This window comes from Psittacula echo (assembly GCF_963264785.1).
Source record: "Psittacula echo genome assembly, chromosome: 3".
NCBI lineage: Eukaryota > Metazoa > Chordata > Aves > Psittaciformes > Psittacidae > Psittacula > Psittacula echo.
This window is the reverse complement of record NC_137736.1, coordinates 65080689-65098985: the sequence shown is the minus strand read 5'-3', so window position 1 is coordinate 65098985 and position 18297 is coordinate 65080689.

The following is an 18297-nucleotide window of genomic DNA, read 5'->3' as shown; positions in this document are numbered from 1 at the left end:
ATACATTAAGACCCCATTTTTTCCTGCACTATGGGCAATACTGCTGTATAAAATCTCTCCTGAAAGTTATTTCTATATGAAGTAAGATAGGTTGGGAAGTTTCCTGGGTTTGTTTTCTGCATATACCAGTTACTTCAGGTGATACTCTACAGGGATTTAAAAACAGTATTCAACCAAGTTGTTCAAAGCTCCATCCAACCTGGCCTTCAGCTTCCAGGCCAGGTTGGACTTGGAGCAACCTGGTCTAGTGCAAGGTGTCCCTCCCCATGGCAGGGCTGGTGGAGCTAGGTGATCTTTAAGGTCCCTTCCAACCCAAACTGTTCTGTGATTCTAATGAAGAATGGTGTGTCTGTTTCCATTACACATACTTACAGATCTTTTCATTTTAATTCTAATTTCATTCAAATGCTAAAGCATAAATTGTAGCCATTCAGAAGCTTCACTTACATGGGGAAGTGATAAGCATGAAGTGATAGGACAGGGATAAAACCAAATACAGGCATTAACTCATCTCATTATGTAGACCAGTTTATCAGATGCCTAATGTCCCCATCGAGGTTGAGATGTGTTTAACAGAGAACAGTTTGTGATCAGTTCTACAGTAAATTAATACCAGCCACTCTTACTGCTTTAAGTGTTCATTTTCCATTTAAAGGAGACAAATAGGAGTAATATTCGATTTTAAATCACCAAAAGGTTTGTTGTTGTTTTCCATTATTCATTTTGGTTAAGAAATCTCGTGATGCATTAAGCCTTTAAAAATTACATAGGACGCATTGTCCTTCTAGGCTCCAAGGCTCCCTGATCAGATTGTATCAGAAGAACTGTTAACATCCATTCTCCTTATTTAATGTTGGAAAACCCAATGTGCCGCTTGCTCCTGACAAGGAAAGAAGTGTTAACAGTTGTTCAACAAGCACGTCAACACTTCCTTACATACAGATTTTAAACATATCTTGTGAAGATACCTCACACTGAAACATTAACTTAATTTGAAAGATAGATCTTAATAAACACTTGAGTTTTAGAAAGGAAGGAAAACAAGTCCAGGTCCAAAGTTGTTGAAGACCATCAAGTGGTATGCTGACTTTATTTCAGAAAGTACTTCCAACCATATGTAAAACATAAGGTAAACCTCTAGAGAACATTTTCTTAACATGAGATTTTACTCCTAAAGCTGATAAATTTAGTTAAAATCTTTGTGATTGTACACAGTTTACAGGCTTTTGCTGCCATCTGCACAGAAAAGTTGAATTCATGGTATTGCAGCAAAGAGCTTTTAATATGCAGCAATCAAAAAGATTCTGTAAATCATAGTACCGGTGCCGGCTAAGTCAGTTGGCCTAAATATAATAATTCATACTACAGGCGTTTCAAGAGTATGGGGGGAAGTGGGGGGGAGGGTGTTGAGGTCTCTGATCTTGTTTGCTTGTCTTAAAACTAAGCAAAAGGTGACTCCCAGTGTCTCTCATGCAAAACTGACTATCCTGAGTTGGAAGGGACCCACGAGAACCACAGAGTGCAACTCCAGCTGGGGCAACCTAAAAGTTAAGCCATAGATCTAAGAGTTGTCTGAATGCTTCTTGAATGCCAAGAAGCTCGGGGCTGAGACTGCTTCTCTGGCGAGTTTGTTCCACTGCTTGACCACTCTCTTCACGAAGAACTTTTCCTGATGTCCAGTCTGAACAGCTTTAAGCTGTTCTCTTGCACCCTATCATGAGACACCAGAGAGAAGAACCAGCACCTTACTCTCTGCTCCCCTTATGAGGCAGTTGTAGGCAGCAATGAGGTCACCCTTCAGGCTCCTCTAAGCTAACAAACAATCCTCAGGCACTCCTCAGACGTCATCTCCTCCCGTCCTCTCAGCATCTTTGTTCCCCTCCTTTGGACACATTATCATATTTTCACAACCTTTATATATTGCAAGGCCCAAAATTGCAGCCAGGACATGAAGGGAGGCCGCACCAGTGCTGTGCTGTATGCAGTCTGATCTGTAATACAGGGTTTGAGGGGATTTGGAGAACAGCAACTGCTTCAACCAGCCAGCAGGGAGAACTTCAGAAAAAGCAAGCATACAGAGTTAAGGGATGGGGTTAGTTGAGCCACACCTTTGGGTAAGTAAAAAATGTGCACGTGGAGGGAAAAGAAGAAAAAGCTGGATGAAACAGAATTGTCTACCTAGAGAGTAAGACCAGGGTTTCAAAATTTAATGCCTGCTCAACTCTTGTTCTCCCTGTAGGTCAGAAATGGGATACATATATTTATTTACATTTCCCCTTTCTTGCCCCCTGCCTAGTACCCAACATGCTGGGGTACCTCCTTTCCCCCAGAAGTCTATTTTAGCACTCCATGCTTCATTATGAAAGGAAGAAACCATTCTTGCCGTGTTTGAGCAAAGCATAGTCCCATATGTGGTAACGAGATCTCTGTCTCTTTCATATTGTCCCAGAGGAGCATTTAGCAGGCAAGCCTAGCAGGTCTGAAGCCTTATGATCACCACCACAATGGTTACTTCCTTGGTTGTTTCTGTGCAAGAAATACTCAAACGTGCACACAAATACCACAAAACACACACACTGTGAATGTCACATGGGAGATAATGTCTCATCTTCCTTAAGACTCAAAATAAGCTCGTCTGTCCTTTAATGTACTAAAATTCAACATGTTTTGGAAATAAACCCTCTCTCTACTGAGTCCATATAAATGGATCTGGTTGCTCCAAACAGATACATGGTCTCATGGATTTATTTTTGTTTGTTTTCTTAATGAGAAGTTGTGATTTGAAAGTGGAGGTGAAAAAAAGAATTTTTAACCCACTGAGTTTATTGCAAACTACCTGTATCTTATGATTTTGGGTTGAGTGACGCATTACCTGACCACTCACATGTTGAGGGTCTCCAGGAAGAATCTTTTGTAAGAGTGATAGTATTTTTAAGACAAAGATTTGAAGGTACTGTAGACAGGGAATGGCTATTTAAATTCTAACACCATCCCCTTCAAATAAATTCTTAGATCTGAAAGATACATTTCCCTCGTATTGATCTGGTTCTGCATCCACCATGATATATGGGCAATATGCCACCATCCTGAGCCCACACATCTTTCCGTCATAACCTATCTGAATAATACTCATGCACTCCACTTTGGCATCTTGTATTTCCCGATGCAGATCATGAGAACCATCTGCCAAACCTTTATTTCCAAATACGCATGAACAGTGAAATACAGAAAGTTGAGAGATTATCTTAATTTCAGTGGCAACTAATTTTCTCATTCAAGAAGTCTCCACCCTTACTCATTGTTTAAGAGCCGCTGCTATTTCAGAACAGTAAATAACTGGTTTCTAGACGGTACTCATGTTTTTCATGAGGTTAATATTCAACCACTTGATTAACTTTTAACCACTTCATTTTATGAAGGTTTACATTCCCTTTACATTTCCATGAGATGCATGCTTACCAATTCTGATTTGTCATAATTAATTTTATATCCAGGTATTGAACCAAGATGGTATGTTTGGAATTCTACTGATTTAGGGAGGAAAGTGGATATTGTGCAAAAAGTGCAGAGTACAGCTACCAGGCAGTATAGATCCTGCTATACCTTGTTACTGCTCTGTCTTCTCATCCATAGGTGGACATTACAGTTGTTATATTAAAGCATGTTGACTTGGGAATTAGGGAAGTAATAGACTAACTAAAACTAAGTTTCACTGATCCACAGTATAGTTCAGGCATCCTCACATGGAACTTCCATTTTGAACATTTGCCTGCAACTCATCTCTTACATTACTGTTTCATAGATATTTCATCTTCTGCCATGTTACATCACTCTTTTCACAGGGTTCATGGGCTGTGAATCCGTTTATTCTCTACCACCACGGGATGTAGTCAAAACTAACATGCTCTTCCTTGCAAATATTTTTAAAGACAGTCCATGGTTTTGTCCAGTCCCAAACAATTTCTTTCCTTAACTGTTAGTCTTCACCGTTATGTTTCAGCTGTTTCACAGTTACAGCCCAAAACTCTGATCTGCAGTTTGTGTTTCAAACAGAAGACACAAGCAAGCAGAACTTTGAAATCCCTTCCTTACGTACTGCAGACCAAAGCACACCTTCTTTCTAGTCCCAGCAACTTTTCCACTCTCTTCCTCCCTCTCTGCCTCTTCTCTGCATAAGCCAAGGCAGGAGTTAAGTGAGAGCTGTGTATTTGAACAAGTAAACACCAAAATACAATCCAAGAAACTAGGCAGGAGGTTCAGGTTCAGATACTTAGAGCTGTGTGTGTACAGTGCAGGTGTCTAAGCTCCCACATCAGCCAGCCGCAGATTCCCTTTGAGATGATACACTGAGAATAAGAACAAATAGTACCTACAGCATATTTTTAATCATGACATTCAGCCTAAGCCCTTTAGTGTGTATTATATTTGCTTGTCAGACATTAAAAATGTATTCACTAACAATACCAAATATAAGCACAGTGAACTCCTTTCAAGGTTTCAGTTCTTTTTCAAACTCTTAGGAAGGGCTACAAAAAATCAGTTGGGAGGGAATGAAAACATACATGTCAAAGGATGTTTTGCATCCATGTCTAAAGAAAAAAGATAAAATACTCTCAGTGCCTTCTGTCACTATGACAACATAGACACAAAGACACACTGAATTAAATGTGAACAGTGAAGGATAGAATTTGGGCTTTTGCACAAGCCATTAGCAGGACGGAATTACAGCTTCATCCTCCCACATGATTTTTGTGGCCCATGGCCATGTCCCCAGTACGCAGATTAGATACTAATCTTATTTACCTGTCAAGGTCTGGTGTTTGCAGCCTGAGGCTGTGGGGTTTTGTAGGACCTAAGCATCTTTACAGTCCCAGGTCAGCCAGGGCATCTTCCTCCTTCCATTTAGATGTATTCCCCACTCTGGCTTACAGGCAGATCTCCCAGTCCTCCCCCAACACCTTTAATGGCTGTGGGACTGCTACTAAGAGGCCTGGTCTGACTCTTATAACCCTGAAAGGAAGGAAGGGAAGAGAGGAAAGAGAATCATATGCTTCACACATCGGATATGCTTTAACAGGCACCAGAAGTTGCAAGAGTCTGATTCTGTGCCAGCCACCAATGTAAACAACGGGACAGATTTTCCATAGGCACTTCCAGCATGAATTTGCTGGAAATCTCACATATTTGCCAAATCAGTATACAGGGAGATGCTGCCCTGTAGATTTCCCCATGCCTGTAGGAAACCACCTTTTGTCTTGTGACAAGCGGTTGAGATTGAGTTGCTGAGAAAGAGCCATACGCAGCTCTTCATGCCCCTTCTGGAACCTCTCCTAGGCAGTGTAGCTATAGTAAGGAACAACTGCACAGACACTGCTACTTTGCCACTAGTGCTTTCCACACAATGTTGGTTTGAGTAGGATGAAAAATTCTGAAAGAAAAACTCTGAAACTCTGATTAGAATTGAAACCCCTGAAATCCCAGAAAACCCTTGTGGGTTTTTAATTTGCCTTTTTAGAGCAATATAAATGAAGAGTCTTCCTCCACATTAACTATAGTTTCCCTTAGTCCCTGCTCCTAGCACTACAGATTTCCTACCACCTTTCAATAGGGAGGTCCCACACGAAAGGATTCCCCCTTATCAGCCCTGGAGATTACGTTCTTCCTGGCTTATTCATTCCTCTTACAAGGCTGGAGAGCATCCTTACTTTTGTTCCAGTGACTGCTGGCTCAGGGGATCATGACAATGAATGGTAGAAGACTTGCAATGAATGACTTCATTTCCAGACCCCTGTGTGTCTTCCCACAGGTTGTAACAGTGCTGAAAAAGTCTCCCATGCTACCACCTGTTTTTTACAGCCCAGTGCTTTACAGTACAACGCTTTTTGATCAAAATGAGCTCAGGAAGGGCATTGAGGAGCAGCTGGTGCTCACATTTCTTTTTCCCTGTAGCTTTCCTCCTATTCAATGCACAGATTTGAGTTTCTTGTCCATCCAATTCCTCCCCAAGCCAGTTCTTTTTGAGCTGCAATCCCATTTGTTACGGCAATCATCCTGTGCTTCGTTAAGAATTCTGGTGGGTTCAAAATCATCATCCAGCCGCAGCAAGCTGAATCTTCAGCAGTGCCCTTTTGATAAAATCTGACTCGCTATAGGCTGAAAGGACAACTATGGGCTATGCTGGTATTTGTAGCACATTCCACTTCAGCTATAGAGTAACTCTAAAATCAAAAGTCTTTCTATTATTTATGGAGAGTCTGCTGCTATTTTTAGTGAGTTCTTAGGATTTGTTTTAAGGTAAATATTTCATACCAGAGGGGAAGAATTTCTGGAGCTGCTTTACCCCATCAGAAAGCAGAGTGTGATTGCATCGTGTCCCCTGAGCCTATGAGTCATGTTTGTTAATGTTCATGGTTTAATAAGAAGACAGGCTAGGTTTTCTGGTAACATGGTTTGCTCACATCTTGCAAAAACATGGAACTGTGCAGCCTGCCAATGGGATTCTTGAAAGTCTGGGCTCTTCTTTTTCCCAGTTTATCATATTTCCGTTACACTTGCCACTAATAAATCTTTCAGCCCAGTGCTTTATTACAGTTGCTCTATTATTTTTCAGATTGCCTTTGTTATAATTTTGTTTTACATCATCCACTAATTATTGCCACAGTTATAAAGAAGTTAATCATTGCCAGCCTATGTAAAAACCCATAAAAGTGTAACTTCGAATTTCTTGTTCTTCCCTGTGGACAATCATTACTAGTTTTTCTCATCATGTTTCAAAAATGTTCCTAGCATACCCTGGAGAACTTCTCCAAGCAACTTTAATTTTCTGTGTATTTTTTCTCAGCAGAATACTATGACTTTACAGACAATATCTGATTCTGTATTAGATGTGGCTTAGACCAGTTGCTCAATAAAGAAAGATCTCAGATATTTGAGAGACATACTTCATGTAATCTCACCCTGAAAGCCAACCTGTTGCCATTTTGGAGCCCCTCCAGACCTCATAACTGGCAGAAAGGGGTACAGCTTACAGTAACATTACTTCTTCCTACAGCACTATGGTTAGTTCTGCTCTTGCTTAAAATACATGCATGTAGAATCACACCAGACCACACAGCACATACAAGAATGATGCCCCATTCAGAGTCACAGAATGATTAGGGTTGTAAGGAACCTCTGGAGATCATCTAGTCCACCCTCTCTGCCAAGGCAGGGCCACCTAGAGCAGGTTACATAGGAACGCATCCATGCGGGTGTTGAATGTCCCCAGAGGGAGACTCCACAACCTCCTGGGCAGCCTGCTCCAGTGCTCTGCCACCCTCAATGTAAAGAAGTTCTTCCTCATGTTGAGGTGAAACTTCTTGTATTTTAGTTTATGGCCATTGCTCCTCATCCTCTCACTGGGCACCACTGGAAAGAGTCTGGCACCACCCTCTGCCATCTGCCTTTGAGATATTTATATGCATTAATGAGATCCCCTCTCAGTCTTCTTTAGAATAAACAGAGATATTATCTAGATACCTTTGTACACCTCTTCTTACTCCTTACAATTTAAATGCATTCAAATTTCTTGTTCTTCCCTGTGGACAATCATTACTAGTTCTTCAGAAGAAAGAAGAAAATTTCTCTTCAGAGAAATCTGGCAACAGACCTGGGGCACTAGACAGGGAAAAGTGAACTCCTGAACTAAAGGCCCTTCACTGCAAGTACTCAACCTGACTCCCAAAGCACAGCTATGCCAGCGAGTGCAGTTTGTCCATTCACAGTCTGCAACATCTGTGCAATAGATGAGCACATCCAGCACCTCAGCATTTGTTAGATCCTTCTGGGATTTCTCTTCCCAGCTTTGGTTTGAGCTGGTTTAAAATAAATAAATAAATAAATAAATCAGCAAAACTACCCCCATATTTATTTATAGCACTTGCACACTGTCAGGGCACCAGAAAAAGAAGGTACATGCATTTGAAGGAGGTGCTCAATATAAAATTTTTGTAAAAGCCATAATATTTCATTGGTTTACAATTCCTAGGAATCCCATCCAACTCCTATTTAGGATGTATACCTTAAGTTATCTCAACCTCATTCCAACCCAGTTTTACCTTCAGCTGTTGTAATGTGAAAGCACACATTTGCTCTAGTGGCTTACTTACTTTAGTTATTAATTTCTTCAGAACTTCTAAATGCCATCTGTGCTTGACATTTGCTTCAAACTTAACTGCTTCTTTGCTGAAATTCACTCCTGCTTCTTGGCAAGGCCAGAAACAAAAGAGTATTTTCCATGGAATACAGCATTCGAAAGCCGATGTCATATTTCATTTAATGCATAAGAAATAACATTTCTGAGGAAACAAAAGAAAGCTTATTCATAATGAGATAGATTTTTCCATCAATTCTGACACTACTAGCCAAAGGAACTGTGCCGCCTTTTGCGCAGAGATTTCTGCAGAAATCCTGCTTGATCGAAGAAGGCTCAGATCTTCCTGCCTGACCTCTCATTGCTTGAAATCAGCCAGTGGTGAGGCTCTGGTTTGACACAGAACACAGGGGGATCACACAAGTCAAAACCCTCATGTTTCTACTTGCAGATAAAGCAGGTCAGGCATTGTCCTTTGGCACGGGAACCAGCTGGCACAGCATGGCTTGCATATGCACAACTAAACTCCCTTATCTCCTGAAATAGGTCAGCTGCATGCAGATGGTCTGTTGGGAACAGCCCCTGGCCCATCCCAAACCATGAGCTGTACTGGGAATTGCTTCTGAGACTGCTAGTTTGGTAGGACAGAACCACGCTGGGGACACTGCCACCAAGGAAACAGTGTAGCGGATGACCATGTGCCGTGGTTTAAGCCTGAACCCTATCCCTGTTAAGTCTACTGCTATAGGGGTAGCTATAGGGATAGAGATCAAAAAGTGCCTGTAACACTAAACAGAACTGAAATCTAAATTGTAAGTTTTATCAACGTCTCCCCTGTGCTTCACAGGCTCTTCTTCCAAAGCTATTTTTGACGATATCTCCAAATTAAAGCGTCCCGTCTGCTCTTTCATGTCATCATTAATTGGCCCTTTTCTCTGGACAACCAGCCAGATCTTTTCAACTAACACTGAAAACATCCTTGTGAGGTACTGAAAACAAATAATAAAATAAACCGTGACCTATCTGAATCTACACTGTCTCTCCACGGAATCCTCTGTTCTGCAGTGAAGTGTTGTAGGATCAACTTTTCCCATTGCATACTATGGCACAGGGTATCTCGTGGAACATGGTTACTGCTAAGGATACTTGATGACCTCTTTGCATCTCAGGTTCTGTTTGACCCCCATTTTGGGTTAAGCTGCTGTAAGAAGCTGCTGGACACTGAAACCTTGTTTCTTTAAGCCATTTCCTGACTCTACCGTGGGTCACCAGGCTTTAAGAGCATTTCAGGCTAAGACAACAACTGTACACAGCACATCTCTGTCATCTGATGCATTTCTGAAAATCAAACGCCTCTCACTCAAGAAAGTGCAAGAGGTAAATGGTAACCCCCCCCTTTTCCTTAGTCCTGGAATACTCTTCCTGGAAACTTAGTTTCCAAAACCTGTGGCTCGGTTATGAGGAATGTAAACCATCACTGTTGCAGTCACAGAGATGTGGAGAGTAGTGTGGAAGACTGCTGACTGCCTGAGAGTAGGCATTGGGAAGTGTGTGTGTACTCCAAGCTACGCACACATCTGGGGTGCTTCCCCTGAAGCAGTCGCCTTCTCTGCAGCACCCATCCTCCATGTGTTGATATATCATCACTATTTTCCTTACAGGCAAAGTTTTTATTGTTTGGGATACCCAAATAAGAAAACAAATTCATGCTGTTAGTTGGTTTGTAGCTTTGTTTACTTTTTCCTTTCATAACGCAAAACCGAATCCAGTTCCAGCTGCTCAGTTGTCTGATCAACATGCAAACACCAAAAGCGGTTATCTTCACTTGTAGGGATAAAAGCAAAGTAAAATGCTGGAAGCTGAACACTAAAATACCAGAAAACGTCAGAATCGCGGCTGCAAAACTTTGGCCAGGTCGTACATCTGTGCTATTATCGTAGTTCCCAAAAGACACAGCAATACTCCTAGAGGTAGTAACTACTTGCCTTGGAAACAACCGCTTTCCCTAGGAAGAGGCACGTGAAGAGCCCAACTCCGACACTGCGGGTGCCTGTGCAGGACCCAGCACGATTGAGCCCTCAGTTTCAAACCCCTCCCTCCAAAACCAACCGTTAACGGACCGGCTGGGCGCAGCGCTCGGCGACGCGCTGCCGCCGGCCCCGCCTCAGCGGGGTCCCATCAGCCTCGAGGGTCACAACGAGGGGCGCGGGGCGGTGGGAGCCCTCGTACGTGCCTCCTCTTCCCTTTTCGGGTTTGCGGCCGGGAGAGGAGTTACAGGTGCCTGAGGGAAGGGCGGCCGGCGGGCCCAGGAGGAGCGCTGCGCTCCCCGTCACACAAAGAGCCTCCGGCCGCTTCCCCGGGGAGCACGCCCGCGGGTGGGTGTGTGTGTACGCGCGTGTGGGGTGCTGGTGCTGGGGAGAGGAACGGGGCCCTGACAAAAGGCAGCCCCTCACCACCTCCCTCTCCCGGCTGCAGGCGGGGCCCCACGGCACCTCCCCGCCAGCCCCGGAGGGAGGTGCTGCCCCACTCGCTCGGGCGAGCAGAGGAGCGCCGGCGGCAGCGGCCACCTGGTTCTGCAGGCAGGGTGCTGAGGTGAGTGGAGGCGGGCGGGCAGCACCGCACCGCTCGCCCCTGGGGAACGCCACCATCGTGCCGGGGGCAGTGCTCTCCTGCGGGCAGGCGAGCCCCCGGGCAGGAGGTAGGGAGAGTGGGCGGGCTCCCCTCACCGGCCACAGGCGGAGGGACTTCACTGCTGGCCACGGGGACTCCTCGCAGTGTTCGCCGGGGAGGGGTGTGGATGAGTCTTTTTTCTCTCTTTTACCCCCTATCTTTCGGTAGCGATAGGTCCGGGCTAGAGGAGGAAGCGAAACAAAGGCAAGCACGGTAGCCTGCCTGGAAACGGGCGGATAAACAATCAAATGCGGTGGGCGCTCCTGGATGCCCCCTCTTCTCTGGATGGGGGTGGTGGCTGGAGCTGCCCCGCCGCGGCCCGCCCTGCCCTGCGCTGCCCTGCAGCGGAGCGAGCGGGGCTGGTGCTGCCGGTTTTGGAGTAGATCGGTTCACCATCCCCGAACTAGAGAAACAAAGCGGTCCCCTGGTGTGAAGAAGATGCTTCGAGTACGGGGTATTGTTGGCTGGTGTTACCTGCAATGGTTAATCACGCGGACTGTAAAATAGGATGTTTCTGCCGCTTGTGGTGGTTATTTACATTTTGCATTTAGCTGGGGCTGGACTATTAAATTAGCCAGCTGTGTTGTCTGTAGATTTGTTGGCTTGTTTTGTTTTGGAGTTTGTTTGGGTTTTTTTTATTTCTGTTTCCTTTTGTATCTGTAAAGGAAGGAAAAATAAGTGTTTGCCATCTAAAAGCCAGAATTAAATACTGTTTTAAAGATATTTTTAGCTGAAAACGTTGAAAAAGAACGTAAAACTGTATCTTGGTAGACTCGGCAGTAGATTTGCTCTTGCAAACACTTTATTCTTTTTTAAAGCCAGTCTAATATAGTGAATTTAGAATGGTTGAGGATGTGAACAGTAAAGGCTCAGAAAGCAAATAAAAAGAAAACAAGCTTATTTTCTGAAACATCTCCTGTAGGCTGCCTTTTTATGACAAATTTCAAATGCTTTTCAGAGTTTATTAGTACATGTGCAGCCTTTCTGGCTTGGAGAGTGGAAGAGTCAATGTTCAGTAGCAGGATACCCAGTCCAAGTTTGGTTAGTGTATTGAAAAATAAATAATAGAATTCTAAACGAAGTTACATAGCTTGTCGTTTAAGTAGGAAGGGAGAGGAAAAGTCTGATTTGGACCCTAGTTAAGAAGGTACTAGATCACATGCCTAATAAAGGCACAGCTGTAGGGTCGAGAATTGAACATTGTTTTCATACCTGTTATGTTGCATGCTATTTCTTGGGGTTTGAGCCTGGCGGCTGCCGCACAACCCTCCTTTTTGTCCTTGTCCCTTCTGTAGGGAGGTCTGGGCCACATCACATGATTTTTTTTCTGAAGAACTTTGAAATTACTATGTTTCAGATGGCTTCCAGAAGTGATACGCTTCACTGATCCAGGACTGGGCTATACAAAAGTAATTGCAGGAGCTGCGTGGAAGGGCTGTTTTTTAATGACAAAAGATGTCTGTAAAACCAGTCTTGAAGGCAGCCACCTGTGTGCACTGTTGAGGCTTTGCAGGAGCTTCAAAATACATACTAGGTTTAATCATCTTCAAATGTACATCTACTTGAAACTTTTAATACAGTGCTCCTTTCAAGGTGAAAGTTGTCAGTTGCTGTTTCCAACACAATTACCCTGCTAGGTGAATGTATAACGACTTTATTAGGCAATATTCAGCATGGTTATTAACAGAAAATTAATACCAAACAGATCAGAAGAGAACTTACCTCTTCCTTCTTACAGGATCCCCTTCACCTGGCACTTCTGTTGAACAAATTCTGCAGGCACAGGATATTGGCAGCCCTCTCCATCTCTGCAGACAGGCAGTAGGGAAGATTTTCTTGAGCCTTAGGAAACCTCAGCCATATCTTTTTTTTTATCCCCCATGTGTGTTATGGTAAAAGGCTGAACGCGGAAGCTATAGTCTTGAGGGTTTTTTATGGGTTATTGCAAAATGCTTTTGATCTGTGACAAGGGGTTGGAAGGGAGGAGAAAGAGAAGGGACTTGTGGAGTAGATGTTGTATGAGCGCTTTGAAACTGGACACCTATTATATGTTTGTCAGCAAGTCGATGGGATGAAATGACCCAAGTGATCTCTTGGAGACCTGTGTCCTCTAAGCTGAGGAAAGCACGTACTCCTGTTATACGGTCACTGAACAAAGATGCTGCCCTGGGAGCTTTCTCCAGAGAAAGGTCTTTGGCATTGCAAGTTCAGATTTCAAGAGAAACTGCTAATATTCTAATTCTGTGACAAATAAATTAAAAATAAACAGAACATGCCATGTGTTCACTGACTTTCAGGAAGTAGCATATATTTTGCTTCTTTCAGCTGAATTAGTCTAGGAGTCTGGATTTGCATGCCTGGCTATGGGTACCTCCGAGTTACACAAATGGTATTTGCATAGTTACCTCATGCTGGTGGCAATGTCTTGTGTTTCTCACGGCTTTGCATGTGCAATAATAACACATTGGTGAGATGGGAGTTGAGGTTTATCATGAGAGCAATTTGAATAAGGGAAGATTTATCAGCCCCTTGAAATAAGGGGTCAAGCATGTAACCACCTCATTCTCCACAGAATGCTGCATGGCACTATCAGCATCTATTGTGTTTCAGGCTTAATTTAAAAATTAAACTTAGCTTGTCATTCTCCAGGGTCTTGAAAAAAATCTCTGAAATGTAATCTGAGTGGAAACAAATACACACTGTGAACAGTTTTAGAGAGATGTAAACTCTCCTCCATGCCGTTTTAGAGGACACCATGTTCAGACTAGTGTGATTGTTTGATTTCTCATGGATGGTAGGAGAAAAGAGTGGGAAAGGAAACTTTAGTGTATGGGGGCAGTATGTGGGAGCAAGAGGAGAAGAAATGTAGATACCTAATTCTAAAAGCGTAGTTTTCAGAAATGTAGGTGGTTTGGTGGGAGTTTCGAAGACTAAGGAAATTATGCTTTTGCTAATACTGATCTCTAGGCAACTAGAATTCTGTAATATAGTGCTTTTCTCACATTTACACCAATACTCCTCAGACTCCGATTTCTTTTGCTGAAAATAGGGAAGATATTTCACCTAACATTAGACATGAAATTTGTGCAAAATGGGCAGCAAGCCACAGTTTCAATACCATATTAAGGTTGAGAGCCTCTGCTTTTTCCTGTAGTGGATCCAAATTAGACATAAAACGTGTATAAGGTCCAGTTTTCTGAAGGACTTGAGATACAGCTAGTGGGGGAAAAAGAGGATCTTCTGGCTTTGTCCATACCTCATTTCATACCTGCAAAAAGCTGTTCCCATGCCCTTGTGCTCTAATCTGATGGTCTGCAGGCAGCTTGGGACACCCTGGCCTTGTAGATCTGAAAAGAGAGAGAATTTGTCTGAGTACTTGAAGCTACTTTGTGCCTACATGCAGAGTGGTGTAGGCAGGCAGTGGGGAAGGCTGCTGAAGCCTTGGGAGAGCTCGTCTACCCTGTGGTGTGTGTATACCTTTTCATTCTTTTTTTAGATGTCTGAATATATGCATGATTTTGAGTTAATTGACAAAAGATGAACTTTACTCATGTGTCTGCCCCAAAAGGAGGAAGGCAGGCAGCTGAGGGACTTCATCTAAACTTGCAAGGGTTCCTCAGAAGAGAAGTGGCTACCTATAAGATGAAAAGTTGAATAAATAAGAAAGCATTTCTCATAGGAAACACATTTGATATATTTTTCTTCCTTTGAAGAGGCCCCAGCTTAGTTTTTCCTAAATAGTCTTGTTGCAATTTCTTTGAAATTAGTATTTTCTACATAAGTCTGTTGATTTCTAATACTTTGTGAAAGGCTTTTAAATAAAAAATGAGAACATTTATCTTGAAGGACTTAGTGCTCAAGTTAAATGTTGATCACAGTAAAGCTCCAAATGAGAAAAAAATTAGTCTTTAAACTGATTTTGGTTTAAAACATGTAAGGGTGTTTATTCTGTGTGCCTCAGAGAGAGATGAGAGTGTCCGGGGCTTTGTTGCCGCTGCTTTTTCCTTTTTGTCTTTCTGAATGAAATGTGAAAGGACTGGGGGAGGGCAAGAGTAGAAATACAATATCTCCATAGGCAGAACTTGAGTAGTTTAATAGGCTTTACTGAGATCCTAAAATGCTTTATTGTTTTTATTACATGACTCATTCTTTGTGGCACTCTGTCAGTAATGTATACAAAAGTGGGACTTTTCATCATACAAATTCGAGTTCACCCGGCTTGTCTTGGTCTCTCAAGTCAATGTGAGGGGCTGATGGTGATCCTCAGGAGATGCATATCTCTTACATCAGTGAATACTGAAGGCTTATAGGTCAAGTAGGTTCTTAACTTGGCTGTCTTGGTTTTTATGTCTGAATTTAGGTGAGAGGAACCTGGGCTATAATGTATGTGTGTCTTATGTATTTTGTACTTTGTCCGTGTATTGTGCAATGGGAACAATGACTGGTCAGTACTGCAAAGCATAAAAATTGGAATGAATGTTGTTGCTCAGATACATGCACTTAAAATAAAATTCTCATCAGAACAATATTGATGGGTTTAAATACCATTCTGTGTATTTTAATCCATTTTAAAATAGAGCAATGTTAGTGAGTACTGTACAGACACTGGTGTCCAGTTCGGTCCAGTTCTCCTGCAGAGACTTGAGAGGTATAGGGATGAGCTCTTACTTCATCAGATGGACTCCCCTATCTCTATTGATATGGATGTACTGAGCTTGGTGAATTTCAAAGTTTAAGCCTGCCTGTTCATGCTGGGTAACATATTAAACCATTTTTCGTTAAGAGCATTAGAATAAAGTGTCACCATGTATATGGAAAATAAGAGTTTGAAATCCTAGTAAGTGCTAAATTAGGACCAGCTTTCCCCACACAGATGCAGTTTTCCCCAGTGACTTAAATGGAGCAGTAATGAAAGCATGGTAAAACACTCCAGTGGTTAAATGCTTAGGGAGGTAATTCACAGGACAGTATGAAAACTTCAGACAAATGGTCTTATAAGTGAGTTACATTTAAATGTCTGTGTTACACCTGACTAGAAATAATGCCCTACCTAAATAACAAGGGAAATAGCTGAAGAACTTGCACTGTGTGGCAGCAACAGAAATTCAGTAATAATGAATCGGCCCATAGCAACAGGGACCCTCAGAGTCAGGTTAAACTGCCACAGTGAAGTGGTTGGAGAATATGGATTTAAGTTTCTGAGATACCATACTATGTAAGGCATCCAGTTTACATTTGAAGATAATTATTAACTACTCCCTTTGCAGTGCTACTCTTGAATTAAAGGGGGATTTTGGATGGGAAACTGAAGTAAATTCAGTAAAGTGTGTGTGCAAAGTAATGGAAACTGAAGAACTCTTGCTTTCAAAATCTGCTCTATTGTCTGAATTTCATAAGCAATGGTTCAGGAAGCATTTGCATCTTAGTTAAGTAGTGTGGAGTGTTATGTAGTTATGTTACCTATTACTTGTTAATATTGCATATTAATGTATTATTGGCCCCAGAGGTGATTAGTTACAAATATAAGATCTAGTGCATTTAGCATGCTGCCAGAACTTACGGACAAATCATGCAGCATACCTTTATTGATATCAGAATAGCTGGCAATTATTTGTAGTAAATGGGGGCATGGTGACCCTAGTGTTTCCTCTGGAAGTGACTGGCATTGTAGGGGGAGAGTAGAGCTTTTACACTGGGACTGTGAGTTCACAGTGACCTGTTGTACCTACTGTGTTCTTGGGGACTTTCTCTCCTTTCCAACCTTAGAGCATATACCAAAACAGTAATGTATCTGTGCCTGCTTTCATGAAGTGGTAAGGAACTGTCATGGTGGTCAGATGTACTCTGCCAAGCCCCACATATCCATGTGTGCTGTATCCCCATTAGGATTACGTATTTATAAACTTCACTGAGCTGAGAAGCAGGTCTTTATCTGAGTTTGAGTACGTAGTACCTTAACAATTGGTGTCAGAGAGCAGCAAGAGCAGAAGTGCTGCAAAAGGAAGGCTGAGGCAGGAGCTGAGGGCAGTCCCAGCAGAGACTTACCAACCAGGACACTGATCTGACCACCAGAACCAGGCTCTCTACCTGCTGTCCCTGACCCAGTGAGCAAGGAACCTGGTCCCTTCAGGAAGTCCAGTCTGGGATGAAAGGATCCAGAGCCAGGACTCAAAGCAGGGCTGTGATGTAGCTCAAAGCAGGTACAGTCTGCTGTAGGCCTGCTCAGGAGACAGGGCTGTAGACAGGCATGTCAGTGGCATAGCTTAAATAGGGGCTGAAGGCCTTGGGCTGGACTTGCGTGCAGCTCTTGAGCCCATGGTAGAGGTCCTGGCTGAGGCTGGTCAGGGCCAGTGAAGTTTACCAGCGCCTTCAAGCCCTGACAAATGGCTCCAAATTCTGACCTTGCTTTTCCTTTGGTATTTTACCAACTTTGATGTCAACAATCTGTTTTAAAACAAATTAGAAAAACCCAAACCCACAAACAGTATTGGTTTTTGCATGCAAATGTGAGATTCAGGAGCATTTGTTTAGACCTGTAAATATCAAATGGAGGTTTCATTCCTGTTGGTGTTTTTCTTGGTACATCAGCCTAGTCTTTATGCTGATTGAAGGCGTATCTTTGGATGTTTTGAGATAAAAATTAAAGCTACTTGCATCTATTGTTGGACAATATACATATATCTGGACATATATCTGTCAGGGGTGCTCTGACTATTCAGAACATTTCTGGAACAGCCCTTAAGCCAAAAGTTGGGGTTTTGGGGTGGTGCAAGTGGATTTCCCTCCCTTATTTATGTTTTCCTTTTTACAGGCAATCTTGGTCAAGTCAATTTTGCAAATGTCTCTGCCAGCTGCTGTTCTTCATGAAAGTATGAAAAATATAGGTGGTGATTATGTCTTGACCCTCCCATATTTTTTCCCCAACTTCTTTGCCCTCTGAGTCCCTGAGCTTAAAAATTTAGGTTTAAAAACTAAAGGCTTAAAAACTAAGTTCACATTACTGCTGTTAAAAAATCAGATGATGAGTGGGCCAGAAAACTAATTAATTAAAGTAGGATTAAGGTCACAAATGTGTCTCACAAACTGCATGCTTGGATATAATTATTTCTGGTTATCTTCAGGAGTTTCCATTCCTTAAGGAAAAGCAATAAATCAAAAGATTATTCCTCAAGTAGCTTGCTGACTACTGAAGAATAGATCCAGCTGCTTTTCAGTTCACCTTGCACTGAAGAGAGCAGGGGAAGAACTCCTGGAAGTTTCTGGGATTTTTGTCTCCTTCAGAAGAGACTTCCTCATCTGTGCCCTAATTATGGGGGTAAAAAGGAGAGGTTCTGGACAGAAAAACTTTAAACTTTGTCAGGTGGCTTGCAGAAGTAAAATCTATTTAATGTCTCAAGTGTAAAGGTAATTGAAAGACACCCCCTCATGCTACCACAAAACTAAACCAACATTGAAGTGCTAAGAAATTCTTCTTTCATTAAATGCCAGTGCATGTG